Raw genomic sequence first — 12,441 nt, 5'->3', positions numbered from 1 at the left:
GTAGAGACAAATAGTTTACTATAAATTTCCCAATCACAATGGAGTTGCTTTTTTACAGCCATTTCTCTCTTGGAAGGGGCAGATGACTACAGCTGTTGAATTAATTAAGCCATGAGAATTTCTCATAAGATGGTATAACAATAGGTATTAAATTTATGATTATTGATTCAATAGTGTGAAAGTGATTTATCTGATCACAGCAGCGGTAGCAATTGCACCACAAGAACAATAGGTCATTCTAGGTTTTATCTGTCTGAGTGGCTTTATTGATTCTGAACTACTCAGTCAAATGTACTTGGCAACTGAACCCTCAATACTTTTTAAAGCCCTTTATACCACCATTGGTATCAATTTATTGTACTGATCAAGTGTTGCTCTGTAGTGGAGTATGTCAGAACTAGTAACATTTTGTTGTTGTTGCACAGTAGATCAGTCTTTTAAAAACAAAATCATGTGCTATTAAAGCCCCATGACATTTTAGTGGTTGTTACGCAATCGCTGCTAGGATCTATATTATATTGGAATAAAGCTAAAGATATACTGTAGCTGAAACGTTTTGGCATATGACAAAATCTCAAGCTGCATGACTTGGTACCAATGCGAACAGTGGGCATTATGCTAAGTGATTTCATGAGTACAGTGGTACCTTGACTTACAAACGACTCAACAACCGAATTTTTCAACTTACAATGGGGCAAATGGCTGCACGCTTACTAATTGCTCGACATCTGAACGGAAACCGCGGCGTTTTTAGATAGGGTTTTTTCGACTTATGGATTTTTAGATGGGGTTGCTTTGACTTAAGATTTTTTCCATTTCCAATGCATTCCTATGGGAAATCGCGTTTCCAGTGGCGCTTTTCGACTTACAAATTTTTTGACCTACAAAGGTGCCTTCAGAACGGATTAAATTTGTAAGTCGAGGCACCACTGTATTAAAGTGGCATGCCTACATATAGGAGTGATAGCAATAAATAGGCATACAAAGATTACAATATGAACCAGAACAACCATGTTCATTGAACTAATTTAAAAATGGCAAGCTGCCAGCGACAGCATTAAATGTAAATGATATCTCTATCAATTAAGTTGATATTTAGTATCAATTAAGTTGATATTGAGATTAGATGGGCGACCAGGGTAAGGACCTTTCCTGTTCTGCCACTCCCTCTCCAGGTATTTGGCAATTCCACACCATATAGTCAACACCTATCCAATACACAACTTTCCCCAAAGAATCCTGGAAACTAGTTTAAGGATGCTGAGAATTTTTAGCTCTGTGAGGTGTGAACTACAGGTCCCAGTTTCTTTGAGGGAAATGATATGTTTTAAATGTATGGAATGATCCCGCCCATTATTTGCCTGTCATGACCACAGCTAACCTTTAGGGACTTGGCCAAGACTACTTCTTTCCCCCAGGTATTGGAAAAGTAGATTTACTTCATTGTTCTCTGTGGCTGTAGTTACTTTAAATCTTGTATTATATATAATTTATTATTATAGTTCTATTTTGTAGTAAGCACTTTCTTAATAAATGGGTAAAGATTCACTATACAGTGGTACCTCTACTTACGAATTCAATGCGTTCCGAACACACATTTGTACTGTAAGTCGAAAAAATATAAGTCGAATGCATTGGGAGAAAAAATTCGTAAGTAGAAGCAACCCTATCTAAAAATTCGTAAGTAGAAAAAATCCTATCTAAACCGCATCCAAGATGGCGGACGGAGCTCCATTCATAAGTCGAAACATTTGTTTTTCGTAAGTAGAGGTACCACTGTAGTAGTTAAATCTATGACTACAACTCAGTATTTTCCCCAAGTACTCAAAACTTTGCTCAAGCCATGCAGATTTCATAAATTTTAAGTTACTAAAACCATTTGGAATAGTGTAGGGAAATGTAACATTTAACAGCACCTTCAGCACCAACTATGTTCTTAACTATACCTACATTTAATAGCTGCTCGCTTTAAACCCATCCTCTAAAATAATTAGCCTGAAGGGAATGGAAGGCAATTTTAATACAATAGCTTGAATAAAGGTTTAGTTAGTAGAAAACTATTTTGTTCATGGAAGTGGTTCCCAACCTAGTAGTGAGAAAAGTGAACCCAAGTCCTAAGTTTTTCTGTAAGGCTGTTTTAAAGGTCAGTCTGTGTCTTCCTTTTTTCAACATATTTATCATACCCTGACTGGTAGCTTCTGCAAGAGTTCACAGAACAGGACTAATACATTTTCTCTTCCTTCTCAGTTCTTTGGATTTAAGCCCTTATTTCTGCTTCAATAAGATCAATGTAATACTGAATTCAGCCCCAGGCATTAATGCCTTATCTACTACGGTAATACCAATGAAATACAACTGCAAATACCAAAAAAGGTTATTTATAGGAAAACTCACGAGAAAAGCTCCCATTCAATTCATTTAATGAATTTTAAATTGTGTCTAGTTCCACGCAGCTATGTTGCTTTTGTGCATATACCTTTAAAAAGCAGTGCCAGCTGTATAACTGCTAGGATTAAATTATAGAACTGTGCTGTCTTTCTAGTGGTAGGGGTCAAATTGGAATGATGGCCACTACTCTGAAAAACAGAAGAGCAACTGATGACTTAGCTATGGGGAAGACATCTACTTAAGAGCAAAACATAAATTGCTCCAATCATTCAATGCTTTGTAAATTGCAGAACTAACTATATTCTTCCCAGCCCTGGAACTAGGGAGGGGAAGAAAATTGTACTCCACGTGTATCTACCTATGTATACACACAGAAGAGTTACTTGCAACCCACAAACTGCTTTTACAGTGAATTCTACCCTATTTTTTTGTATACTACACTAATTGAATAAAGCTTGTTGAGAAGCGCTGAGCATTTTTGCCAAATTCACTAGCAGCTGAAATGAAAACATAACTCCTAAAGCTATGTAAAGTTCATGAAGGGTTGCACCCAGAGAAATTAATGGACATGACCAACTTAGGTCAATCATTCCAATGAGTTTGTTCTGAGTAGAACTTGGTTGGATACAACCAAAGTTCTCTCTTACTTCGTGTAGGAGTCTGCAGTAAAGACCCACATCCAATTATGTGCTTCAAACTGCATTACAAAGACAGAATTTTAAAAAAATCCTCTTCCAGTAGCACCTTAGAGACCAACTAGGTTTGTCATTGGTATGAGCTTTCGTGTGCATGCACACTTCGACAAACTTAGTTGGTCTCTAAGGTGCTACTGGAAGAAAAAAAACCTAATTTTTTGTTTGTTTTGACTACACCAGACCAACACGGCTACCGTACCTACCTGTAATTATAAAGACAGTTTGAACTTGGATGAGTACCATAAATGTGCATCATAGTTCCCTGTTGTGTGCAAAAATCTGATTGGTTTCCTAACTGATGCTGCTAAAACTTTTAAAATTTAAAAAGCAATTTCATCTGAAGTACAATCCTGACCTCACATTATGATCTACAAGGAATTTTTTGTACATTTTCAAAAATCCTATATTCACTCCCCATTCTTATGGGATACTGTTGTCAGCTGTCGTATCATTCCAACAATACTACTGAGAGGATGAATATAGTCAGATTTTTTTCTGGAGGTTTCATAAAATTATTCAATGTAGAAATGTTGGTGTTTGATTAATCTTTTAAAAAATTAATCATAAAGTTTCCTTGTGTATTCCTGAAAGTACTTTTTAAGTGTTCTAGATCCAAGTTTATTGTACATCTTTTAGATAAACTGAAAAATAACATGTTTTCCACAAAGACTACATTTTCCCATTACTGCTCTGACTTATGTCCTCAATTTATTTTTTCATCATATCTTCTTTAAACAGGCCACCCTACCTTACAGCTTTCTAAGTTTCAGGTGTTTTTTTAAACAAAGAAACTCACTGGAGCTCAGCATACAGCATCAAAGATATCAATTAAATATAAATGTGTTTTATTATATAAGGAAGCTTTTCAAATTAACTAGTATTCCTATCTTTTCATGATACAAAGTTTGGAAAAATAAGAAATCCAACACCTAACTAATAAAGCATACAACACAGAGAGGATATTTCTCACAATACTAAGTACTGAACAATGAACCTTTACAAGTAAAGAACCTATTTTTTCCAATCTATAGCTCAGTATATTCATTTCAGCAAGGCCAAACTAGTTTAATTAATAAGTGTGAGGGACAGGGGATATCGCGAAGTCCCTCCCCTCCTGAGTTCAAGCCCGTCCCCGAGCAAAGGGGAAAGCAGGGAGAGTTCCGATTCCAGTGGGGAAGCAGGAAGTCGTGTCCGAGGCTCAGGCAAGGTAGTGGAGCCAGGGTCCCAGGTGGGACAGGAAGGGGCAAGCAAGGGGGGAAGACCCATCCCCCCAACTCCAGAATTACGCAGGAAGAGGAGGGGCAAGAGGATGGGTCTGCCAAAGCTTTTGTGTTGGAGAAAGACGCGCCAAAAGCCATTAGGAGGTTCTGAAACCGACTGACCACATCACTCCGTGTAAATAGCAATGACTTGAGCACTGTAAATACGCAGCACCAATAAAAGAATAAAATGCAGAGCTGCGTGGCGTCGTTACTCTGAAGTAGTCCACTCCGGCCACCGTGACAGCAACCTCCTAATCATTTTTGGGCTACTTTGGAGTTGCCGGGATGAGCGTGTCAGAGGCGGAGAAGTGGCGGCAGATCGCTGAGCAAGCCCAGCTAGAACTGCAGCAGCTGTCGCTGCAGGCGCAGGGAGAATTGAAGGCAGCTAAAGAGGAGACTAAGAAGGTCCAGGACGACCGGCTACAACTTGCGGAACAGGTGAGAGAGCTTCAGGAAAAAGAGCAGCAATTAAGGGCGGTGGCGGTAGACCTCCAAAACAAGCTGGATGCAGAGAAAAACAAGGCGGGAGGGGCACCCCAAGTCCAAGTGATGCCAGGAAGGAGAGCTGGGACCCTAGTTAGCAAGTTCAATGGAGACCCGAAGGAATTTCAGGGCTTTGAGACTGAGATTGTGTATGCTCTTGAGCTGCACCACGATGAGTTCCCTGATGATGAGCACAGAGTAGCGTTTATTGTGGAGCACCTTACCGGGGCAGCCAGGGAGTGGCTAAGACCGTTAATTGCAACAAGGAATCCTTGCATGAAGAATGTCAAACTATTTCTAGAAGGTTTGAAAACGATGTATTCGTCCGATAGTCATATGGACCAGACTAAGGAGGAACTTCATAATTTACGCCAAGGAAATATGACAGTTCGCGCGTATTGGGCGAAATTCACCATGCTGGTGCACAGATTGGGGTGGGAACTGGGGTCCCCCCCAATGCAAGCGGCGTTCTACTTGGGGTTGCATGAGGAGGTGAAGGATGAGCTCTCGAGAGGTCCAAAGCCCAGTAATATGGATCAGCTGAGCAAAGCGGCTCTGGCGGTGGGGGTGAGACAGGAATCCCGGTGGAGCGACAAGCAAGCAACGCGCGCAAAGCGGGCTTGGTTCCCACGGTCGCAGGAGAAGCCACTCCCCCAACAGCCCTTTCAAGCCACGCCTGGGGCCAGTCAGGACCAGGAACCCATGCAGATTGATAGCGCGCGCGCGCGGGCTTTTCAAACCCCAGCGGCGCCAAGACGCAAGGAGGGAAGGGGTGGGAATTGCTTTCTCTGCAACTCCCCCCAGCATCTCGTCAGAGACTGCCCACATCGCAGGGAGTGGCAAGGAAAGGCGGGAACGGTTGTGCCCTCCCCCACTGAAGCAGCACCACAGCAGGGAAACGGGAAAGCCTGGCTGCAGGAGACAAGGGGCGGCAGCCAGGCACAGTCAGCAGACAACAGCCCCAGCCCACCCACCCGCACAGAGAGGAGCAGAGCCAGCCCACCCCTCCCAGAGCAGGAGTGGTTCTAGAAGTGACGCTCACGCTTCCAAATGGCTATCCCCTGACAGTCCTCGCCCTAATTGACAGTGGGGCGTCAGCGAACTTCTTCTCGAGAAACTTTGCAGAAGAGCACCAGATCCAGCTTCTGCAGCTGGATTTTCCTCTGCACGTGGCAACCATTGACGGCAGAGAGCTGCTGGGAGGGGCCATCACTCATCAAACCCCCCCCATGAGAATGACGGTGGGGAGGCACTCAGAGACACTGGCATTCAACGTCACCACCATCTCAGACCCCCCCATCGTCTTGGGCATGAGCTGGCTGGCGCGCCACGACCCCTCCATCAGTTGGCACCAGAGATGCATCACTTTTGGATCGGACTTTTGCCTGGAACATTGCATGCAGCACCAACCAGGGGAGGGGCCTCCGATAGCCACGGTGGCCACCATGCACGTCAAAGGGGGTGAGGCGATACCCAAGCCGTACTGGGACCTGCAGGAGGTCTTCAGCGAAGCGGAGTCCGACCACCTACCCCCGCACAGGCCTTTTGACTGCCAGATCAACCTGGTGCCAGGGGCAACTATACCCCCAGCCAAGCTGTACGCCATGTCAGACCAGGAACTGGAGGATCTGCGCGCTTTCATCGACAAGAACCTCAAGCGGGGGTTCATAAGAGAAAGCAAGGCAGCAGGGGGCAGCCCAGTCTTCTGGGTGGACAAGAAAGACACGCAACAGCGCCGTCTTGTGGTGGATTTTAGACGGCTGAATTCGGTGACAGAGCCGGTGGCTTTCCCCATGCCCAGAGTGGATGATCTCCTGACAGCGGCACGCAGGGGTAAGATTTTCACCAAGCTAGACCTGAGGGGGGCGTACAACTTGATCAGGATCCGGGAAGGCGATGAATGGAAAACCACGATGTTCACGCCTCTGGGCTCTTTTGAATATCTGGTGATGCCCTTCGGTTTGCAAGGGGGCTCAGCATGCTTCCAGGCCTTCATGCACCACGTCCTGGGGTCCCTCCTCTTCAGGAAATGCTTGGTCTTTCTGGATGACATCCTTATTTATTCCAACGACCCAGTGCAGCACGTGAAGGACGTCAGGGAGGTGTTACAGCGCCTGAAGGAGAACCACCTGTATGTGAAGCTGGAGAAGTGCAAGTTTCACACCAAGGAGGTGGACTTCCTGGGCTACAAGCTGTCAGACAAGGGGCTAGCGATGGACAAGGACAAGGTGCAGGCCATCCTGGACTGGCACAGCCCCAGGACGCGCAAAGATGCCCAACGCCTACTAGGCTTCGCCAACTTCTACAGGAAGTTCATCAAGAACTTCTCTCGAGTTACGGCTCCCATCACTGACTGCCTGAGAGGCAAGCAGAAGTTCCGGTGGACACCAGAGGCGCAAGCAGCGTTCGAAAGCCTCAAGAGGGTGTTCGCCTCAGACCAGAACCTGTTCCACGTGGTTCAGGACGCGCCCCTACGCATTGAGACAGATGCCTCTGATAAAGCTGTGGGCGCCATTTTGTTGCAACTGGACGCCAACAGAGAGTGGAGACCCTGTGCCTTCTTCTCCAGGAAGTTGACCCAGCCAGAGCGGAACTACACAGTTTTTGATCGGGAACTTCTGGCGATCCACGCGGCGTTCCAGCACTGGAGACACTTCCTGGTGGGCGCCAAGCACCCCATCCAGGTGTGCACAGACCACAAGAACCTGGAGTTCTGGAGAACTGCCAGGGTGCTCAACCAGCGGCAGATACGGTGGGCAGAGTTCTTCTCGAACTTCAACTTCTCCATACACTACATCCCGGGAGAGCAGAACGTCAGGGCGGATGCCCTCTCCCGCAAGCCAGAGTACATGGAGGAGGAGGAGCCACCAGCCCCAAGGCACATTTTCCCCCCGTCGGCATGGTCCTGCGGAGCAGCAGTGGTGAGCGAGGCAGAACTCACAGCACTGACGGCAGCGGATGAATTTGCCAACCGCATCTTCAGAGAACTGAGAGGGGGGAGGGAGCAGGCAAAAGACTTTGCAGAACGCAGAGGGCTGCTTTTCTACAAGGGTGCACTGTACCTGCCCACCACCAAGCTCAGACGTACGGTCCTCAAACAGATGCACGACAACCCAACGGCGGGGCATTTTGGAAGGGACAAGACCACTCACCTAGTCATGAGACACTTCTGGTGGCCAGGGGTGAGGGAAGATGTTCGAGACTATGTACGGGGCTGTGACACCTGCCAGCGGGCAAAGGTGGTCAGAGCAGCGCCACCAGGGTTGCTGGAGCCCTTAGCCACGCCACACAGGCCGTGGGAAGTGGTGTCCATGGACTTCATCACAGATCTGCCTTCTTCCCGGGGTAAGACCGCAGTGTTGGTGGTGGTGGACCTCATGTCCAAAATGTGCCACTTTATACCGTGTGCCAGGGCAGTCTCTGCAGAAGAGACAGCCAAACTGTTTGTTGATCACGTTTTCAGACTGCATGGATTACCTTTAAGGGTTATTTCGGATCGTGGCCGCCAATTTGTTTCCAGGTTCTGGCGGCGGCTCATGAACCTCCTGCAGGTGGAGGTCAGCTTGTCGACGGCTAGACACCCGCAGACCAACGGACAAGCGGAGAGGGTCAACGCCATTCTGCAGCAGTACCTGAGATGCTACGTCAGCCAGAGGCAAACGGACTGGGTGGATCGCCTGCCACTAGCAGAATTTGCCTACAACAATGCAGTGCACGTCTCCACAGGGGTGTCGCCCTTTAAGGCCAATTACGGGCGCGACCTCAGATCTTTCCCAGAGAGGGAGGGGGAGGAGGAGGAGGAGGGCCCACAGGCTGAGGATTGGGCAGAGGAACTGGAGACGGTGCACCAGCAGCTCAGAGAACACTTGGAGAGGGCCAAGGAAGCGTACAAAAAGGGGGCAGATCGCCACAGGCGACTAGGGGAGGTCATCAGGGTGGGGGACAAGGTGTGGTTGTCCTCGGAGGGCCTTCCCACCAGAGGGAGGTGCAAAAAGCTGGCACCCAAAAGGCTGGGCCCCTTCACGGTCACGCAACAGGTCAACCCGGTGGCATACAGGCTGGCACTGCCAGAGGACATGAGGGTGCATCCAGTGTTTCATAGATCGCTGCTGTCGCCGTACAGGGAAAGCAGCAGGCTCCGAGACAGCGAACAAACCCCCGAGGGAGGGGGGGAGAGGGAAGGCAGGGAGCAACTCAATGAGGCCACGGCCATCCTGGATTCAAGGTGGGGGGTGGGGGGACTGGAGTACCTCATGGCATGGGAGGATGCTCCACCGTCCCAGAATGAATGGGTCCCAGCCACTCAGATACAGGAGGAATTCTTGGTGGAAGAATTTCACGCCCTCTTTCCCCACAGACCCAAGCCCTGGCACATGGAAAGGGAGGGGGAGGAGGAGGAGGCACGGGAGAGCAGCTCACCATGGCGCTGGGAAGCGGAGTTTGAGGAACCAGAGGATGAGGTATGGGTGTCACCGAGATCCACCCAGTCAGAGGAAGGAGCAGATTGGCAGAACGTTTTTACCCCCACCAGCTCTGACGCCACGGACTTTTTGGGATTCCCGTCCTCCCAGGCGGAAGGGGGGGGCTCGCAGGACTGGGGGGCGGTATTCACACCAACGGGCTCGGAGAGCACTGAGTTCTTAGGCTTCCAGTCGTCACCGACACATGGGGGGGGCCTGGGGAGGGGTGAAGGAGAGCTTGGGAGGGGGGTGGATGTGAGGGACAGGGGATATCGCGAAGTCCCTCCCCTCCTGAGTTCAAGCCCGTCCCCGAGCAAAGGGGAAAGCAGGGAGAGTTCCGATTCCAGTGGGGAAGCAGGAAGTCGTGTCCGAGGCTCAGGCAAGGTAGTGGAGCCAGGGTCCCAGGTGGGACAGGAAGGGGCAAGCAAGGGGGGAAGACCCATCCCCCCAACTCCAGAATTACGCAGGAAGAGGAGGGGCAAGAGGATGGGTCTGCCAAAGCTTTTGTGTTGGAGAAAGACGCGCCAAAAGCCATTAGGAGGTTCTGAAACCGACTGACCACATCACTCCGTGTAAATAGCAATGACTTGAGCACTGTAAATACGCAGCACCAATAAAAGAATAAAATGCAGAGCTGCGTGGCGTCGTTACTCTGAAGTAGTCCACTCCGGCCACCGTGACAATAAGCTTTTATATAGTGATCATACTAGTTTGTGTTTCATACTAGTATTAAAAAGCCTTTTAAGACATTTTAGCCACAGTTCCTTTGCCAATTATTTTTAATTTTGTCATCTAATAATAGTGGAATTTGGGTAAATTGAGTTATGTCCAACATGAATCATACTCAAAAGTAGGTCCTCTGAAATCAATTGGCTGAAGCTCATTGATTTTAATGAATCTACTCTGAGCAGGATTAACACTGAATGTCACTATTTCACTTTCACTTTACTTTTTATCCTAAGGTTTTAAAATATGGAGATATTGGAATACATGAAATATTAGGTGCTTCTATACTTGAAACAAACTAGTTACAGCTATGCACTTGCCTGGGAATAAGTCCCATTATACTCCATGGGACTCTGAGTAGACATGTGTAGATTTGCATTGTTAATCAATTCTAAAGCTGAAGACTAATTTATAGCATCTGTCATTAGGAAGGCATGTGGCGTTATGTATTATTCTTACAATATATTAGGTATTGATATCATTGTCTTATTCAATGCAACTACTGTTTTTCAGTATTTTTATATGCAGTGCAGAATAAATGCAGTCGTTAAAATTTATGAAAACCTCATAAACGGTGTTTTATTGATGTCATTTCCATAACCAGAATTCAAACAGTAATTGCCACTCATTATGCCCCAAACTCATCAGTCCCGCAACACAATCTAAACATATGTCCTTGCTGGTGTAATACAGGTATCAAAATTTCACTATAAATTTCCATGGATACTTAATAGATAACAACAAACAGGCATTTTCTTCAGCCAAACTAATAATCTGAATAGAACAGTATCTGTCAGGACGTCACTAAGAAACACAACATGCAAAACCGACGTAAATACTGTGCATTTCAAAATTCAGACATTTTCTGAGGAAATAAAAAACTGGAAAATACATTTCAGTTGTGCGAAGCCAAGCTCTGCAAAGCTGAGAGAGAGAGAGAGAGAGAGAGAGAGAGAGAGAAACGGCAAAGGCAAGCTTGGTTCTGTTGCCACCCCTCCTTCCTTATGCAAGTAATCCCTGGGAAAACAAAGGGGATTCCCATTGTCATTGTCTTCATCTGCAGCTGATCATCACCAGCACTAGCAAGGCAGTAGCTTGCGCAGTTATCTCCACAGCGGGCAATGTCACAACCCGACCAACAGCACAAACTACTACCTCAGCCAGGGCCATGGTGCTCCCGACCCCATCCTGGAAGGAGAGAAGAAAGGCGGGCATGTTCCACCCACAATAAAATGAAGAGCCCAGAGAGCGAGAGGAAGGAGCCATGGCAAAAGGATTCGGGCTCTTTCTGACGGTCCTCTTGTCCTCTTTATCTGCAGCAGACATCAGACAGACTCCCTTCTTTGCGAAGGGCAGGAGGAAACCCCGCCCAGAGCGCGCATTACAACGCCGCCGCCGCCACCCCCCACCTACCCCGCCGCCGCCGCCACCCGCTCTGCCCTTTTCCTCGCATGACCTGAAATTGACGCGAGGGAGTCTCGTTTATTAGGTACATTACAGGCCCCAGCTGGTGCAGTCCCCAGGAGCTTAATTGTCAATCGGCGCGAGAAGGGAAAAAAAGCGAAGGCGCGGGAGGGGAGGAGGAACAAGGGGGAAGGAAGAACAAAACTAGGGAGAAAATTTGCGCTCCCATTCCCTGACACTTACTCGCCTTCGCCTCAGCTTTAGGGCATCGTTCCGCAGCGCAGAGAGAATCAAGGACCGGTGCCCTCCCCTTCCCCCTCTCAAAATTCGAACATGACCGTTGCAAGCTCAACCCCCCCCCAACCGCCCGCGCGCTGGCCCCCCTCGAAGGAATACAAGGCGGTGAGGCGCTTGACGAGGCGCCATTCCTGGCGGCTAAGGGCACACGATTGCGCTTGCCGCCCCACGCGGACAGACGAAGGCGGGAGAGGAGAAAGGAAGAACACGTTTTTTTCGGTCCCTTCCTTTAAGGACAGCAGTTGAATTCTGCTCCTCTGACGGCGGCGAAAGCGTCTTCCTCTCCGTGCCTCCTTCCCCACCCCCCCGCGCTTCCACTCCGCGCGCGCTGTATCGCCGCCGCTGCGCTCCCGCCCTTTCCGAGGCTCCGCCGATTTCCCTTTCTCCGGAAGGATGAGAAAAGTCCCCCACCCCCACTTCCCTCCGCCTATTGCTCGCCTCCCTCTTGGCGCGCCCGGCCACCCAAACCATAGATATGAGGAGAGCGGGGAGGGGGAGAGCGAGTACTCACGCTTTGCCCACGTGACTACTGGGCCTGGCTCGTCACATAGCCTTCCAGCGCCATCTTGAACAAGAACAGACCGGCAACGGAGCGGGGTTGCGGGGGGTTGGATGGGAGGTCGATGCTCTCGACCTCTGCTGCGGCCCCCTCCGAGGAAAAGGCGATGGTCAATTAATCCCCTCGGGCAAACAGGAACTCGCTTTAAAGCCTTTAAAGCATTCTCA

The sequence above is a fragment of the Zootoca vivipara genome, chromosome 10, assembly GCF_963506605.1.
Source record: "Zootoca vivipara chromosome 10, rZooViv1.1, whole genome shotgun sequence".
Taxonomy (NCBI): domain Eukaryota; kingdom Metazoa; phylum Chordata; class Lepidosauria; order Squamata; family Lacertidae; genus Zootoca; species Zootoca vivipara.
The sequence above is the reverse complement of the archived record's forward strand: the minus strand, read 5'-3'. Positions refer to the sequence as shown.